Source organism: Hevea brasiliensis, chromosome 11, assembly GCF_030052815.1.
Source record: "Hevea brasiliensis isolate MT/VB/25A 57/8 chromosome 11, ASM3005281v1, whole genome shotgun sequence".
Classification (NCBI taxonomy): Eukaryota; Viridiplantae; Streptophyta; class Magnoliopsida; order Malpighiales; family Euphorbiaceae; genus Hevea; species Hevea brasiliensis.
Genome location: NC_079503.1, coordinates 27,168,182 through 27,173,096, shown reverse-complemented (window position 1 = coordinate 27,173,096; position 4,915 = coordinate 27,168,182).

The window sequence follows — 4,915 nt, the reverse complement described above, 5'->3', positions numbered from 1 at the left end:
GAACATGGACTTTAAAGTCCTCAAGTAAATGAGATTACAACCCAAAATCATTACAACACTTAAAATACATGCCACCAAAATAAATTAATTAATTTACAACCCAAAGAAAAGTAAAAGAAATAAATCCAATCACATTGGTCTTTTATTATCCATGATCATCCATCATACATATTACTATTTAACAATTAAATAAAACATACATACTAAAATTAAATTGAATATCTCATATTCAACTAAAAAATTCATATTTGAATCTCATTCAAACAAATGAATCAAAATTTAATTGTGTGATTAAAATTCTTAATTAAATAATTTAATTAAGCATGGGCTTAATTATGGGCCTCAAAACCAAGCCCATGCATCAAGCCCAAAACCATGTGCATGGTTGAAAGGACCAAACCATGTGCACCATTGGTGCACTTCATCATATCGCCACCTTTATTGGTCCAACCAGCAATGAATCAATCAATTTTTTTATCAAATCACACAATTAAATCAGATATTAAACAATCTAAATGGCAAATATAGTGGCTCTGATACCAATTGAAGGAGCGAAAGTATGAAAGTTATTCATTAGAGCATTGAATTTCAAAAATTTCTTCTAGGTTTTCATGCATCATGCAACATCCATTATGTGCCTAATTAATTTCAATGCTCAATTGCATATTAAAACAATTTTAATATGTATTAGGAACTATGTTTACCATTTAAGATTTTTGAATTAACACATTAATTCAATTGAACCCTAGTTTGAAAGAAGAAAATGTGCCTAACCTTTTGATGCACAAGTGATGTAATTGCTACCTTTAAGAAGCACCTAGGACCCCAATTGTTGTCCCTCTAGCTTGTCCACACCAAGATCACCAATGGGCAGCCCCTAAATCAACTTCTTAAGCCTTGCCAACCAATTATAATTTAGGTTTTTACCTTTAGAGAGGTTGTAGATGTGTATAGGACACTAGAAACAATTTCTAGCAATTTTAATTCAAAGGAATTTGGGCAATTCTCTTTGAATTGATGAGAAAAGAAGAAGAGAAGAGGGAGAGCTCAAGGTGGTTGTACCTTTGAGACAAAGAAGAGTGTGTCTTATTTTTCTTTCTTTTCCCTTTTATAATTAGGTCATCACTTAAAACCCTTGCCACATATCATCACCATATTGCATCTTAATTTTAATTAACTTAATCACATTAAGCCAAGTGTCAAAGCAAGACTTAATCTTGAATTTGATCATCTTACATGATTGGAAGACAAATGGCAAGCTTATATGGTGTCATGTGTCACCATCTCATAGTGCCACGTGTCACCATGTGAAATAACCAAATTACCCTTATGTTTTAATTTTGAAATCATTATTTCTCCTCTTCTAATCAATTTATATTAAATATTAATTAATTAATTAATTAATCTTTATTAATTAATTTCTCATAATTAAATTCATATTTAAATACTTTAATTATAAAGTTAACTTATACTATACATCCAATAACCTAGATTTGGTTTCAAGCCATGCTAGGGACTTTGCAATCTTATTGCAAACTAAACTTATTTAATTAATCAATTAAACTCTTTAATTAATCAACTAAATCAGATTTAACTTAGTGATTAACTTATGTATGTGTGTGACTCACTAGGCTCATCACTAATTGGCAATGAGATATGATATTAACTCTTAATATCATTAGAACTCTTTCTTACCATAAATGATTTCTCTAAATCATTTTACGCTCCTCATAGACCATGGTTAACACCTAGCATAGCATGTCTTGGCCAGCCAATTAGTAATAAGGAATACCTTTAAATGAACCTTTAATCATATGTTACCATGCACTAGAATCTCTCTGTTATAAAATCCCAATTCGAGCTAGAGTCATGGTTTATGTCAAACCCCATTTGCTATGAATATTATGTTCTCTTTTAATTCCAGTTCTTGATTAATTAGATTCTCTTATTAAAAACTCTTTTTTTACTAAATATGTCTGTTCTGGTCAGGAACCTGAAACATCAAGAACAATTAAATGAACATAGGACTTTATCCCTATTTACTTAGGGTAACGGATTCTATCTTAATCAACACTTACCTCCATATATAACTAGTAGGAGCCAACACATGCCCATATACCCATACATAGTACAAGTATGAAAGCAGTATCGAACTCAAACCACCTATATATAAGATAACTATGTTATATCAGGTCTAAAAATTATATGCACTGATATGATATATGACAATACATTAGCAAGAGTAAACTCCATATACTTGTCATATGCATCACTAGTTTGGCCTAATTATCATATATAAGTGCCTATCATATTTGTTATATGGCATGAGACTCACCATTTCATCTTATTTATATCCCATATAAACACCTTGAGAACAAAACATGATTACAATTTTTCTGGATAAGTCATGTCCTTATTGTGAAGTATCCTTGATTGTGAAGCAATTTATGATACTTGTGCTAGAAATACTATCACTCATATTCTTAACAACTTAAGAATAGAATTTTTAACAAAATATCAATGGACCTTTTCTATTACACATAAAAACGTTATATAAATGGAAAAGTGAAATTGCCTTTTATTAATAAAATATGTACAAGATACATACTAAATGATATGCTTTTAGGCATACTACTAACATAATTAAGCCGACCACTAAATCTTCTAAACAAATGATTAAGTTGGAAATGGTATAATTAAGGTAATGATATCATGGGCCCTCCATTGAAGCAATTATTTTAAGAAATTTTAAATACTTGCATATGATGCAATTAATTTAAGAGATTTTCTTAAGAATAATTGTTAAGCATGAGATGTTATAAATATGTAAATGGTTTAGTGGCCAATAATGGATGTGCCTAAGGACATTAAAATTATTCGCATGTTTACTAGCTCAATGGGATCAACTTAACTAATGCAAGATAAGTCAATAATGGATGTGCCTGAGATTTTGAGCATTAGGGGCTAACTAAAGGATTGAACCTCACATGAAATGTGATGGGCAAGGAGTTGCTTACTTACAGTTTATTATAATTCCAATAATGGATGTGCCTGAGGATTATCAATAGGACTATAAGAATTCAATCACCTACTAGAAATCTGTCCAACTATTATTTTCGTTTCCTACATTGGAAGTGTAGGATTCGCTAAGTTAGTGGGAGTACCAATTTGATTAAAAGACCATAATCATTTTTGTTAATTACTTGATACATTTACTAATTAATCTAGTTATTTTCTGCAGTTATTCTTCTGATAATAATGAGCACATAACAACCACCACCATCTAATATCCTTGCAAGCATACATGATCACAATAGGTTGACAAGATCTAATCTTTCTGATTGGTTTAGAAATTTAAAACTTGTCTTGAACTTAGAATGTATTGGATATGTTCTAGACTCAAAGGTTCCTGGTCCTTTACCTCCAGAGGCCACTCAAGAGGAACATGATACTTTGGACAAGTAGAAGGAACATGATATGAGAGCCAAGTGTTACATGCTTGCTTCTATAAGTAATTAGTTATAGAAGTAACATGAAAATATGCAATATACAAGTGAGATCGTCCTTCACCTATAAGAGTTGTATGGTGAGCACAGCAAGAATGCTAGGTATGAGATATCTAGACAGCTATTCCGCTTGAGGATATCTGTGGGATAGAATGTTGGGGATCTTGTCTACGAGATGATTCGGCTTATTGAGCAGCTAGAACATCTTGACTTTCACGTGGATTTCCAACTACAGACGAATTTGATCCTTCAGTCCCTACCTGAGTCATTTTGGAATTTTGTGACAAATTTCCATATGACTAAGCAGGAATGCACCTTGGCTAGTTTACTTAACATGCTTGTTTTTGCTTAAAAGAATATGCTGGGTAATAAAGGAAAAGAGGTAGCTTTGATTGCATCTTCTTCTGCTGGAAAGTCCAACAAGAAGAAGGGCAATAAGAAAAAGAAACCTCAAATTCCCGGTCCTTCCAAGAAGATAGCTAAAAAGAAAGGGAAGACTAAAGCTGATGGAGGCAAAGGAAAGTATTTCCATTGCCAGAAGGATGGGCACTGGAAAAGGAACTGCCCAGAGTATCTTGCTTCTCTGAAGAACAAGAAGGATACACCTTCAGAAGGTATGCCTATATCTTGTTATTTAGATGCTAATGATGCTCATAGTTCATCTACAGCTTGGGTTTTAGATACTGGTGCCAGTTCTCACATTTCTTATGATATGCAGCAACTAGCAAACAGTAGCAGCTTGTGTTCTTGAGATGTTAGACTCTGGATTGGCAACGGCTCAACTGTTAAAGCTTTAGCCGTAGGACCTAAATCTTTGGCTCAACTGTTAAAGCTTTAGCTATAAGATCTAAATCTTTTTACATGTCTGGACATGTTTTGTGTTTGAATAATATTTTATATGTACCTAATGCTTTTAAGAACATCATTTCTATATCTAGTTTGACTAGAAATGGCTATGAATTTCAGTTTACAGATGATGTTTGTAATATTTGTTTTGGAAGTAAATATGTTGGCTCGAGTTATATGTATAATGGTCTTTATTATTTGGATAATAATGATAAGCATAAATTGAATGCAAGCAATCTAAATAAATGCAATGCCATGATGAAAATCAATCAAGTTCAAAATACATTTGGCACTTAAGGTTAGGTCATGTTGCAGAAGATAGGATTACAAAACTGGAGAAAATGGGGATTTTATCCTCATTGGGTTCTGAACTTACTCTAACTTGTGAATCCTACCTTTAAGGAAAAATGACTAGATCAATCTTTGTTGGACAAGGACTAAGAGTTGAAAATATTTTGGAGCTAATACATAGTGATGTATGTGGTCCATTTAAGGAAAAGGCTAGAGGTGGTTTTTATTACTTTATTACCTTTACTGATGATAAATAAAGGTTTGGGTATTTG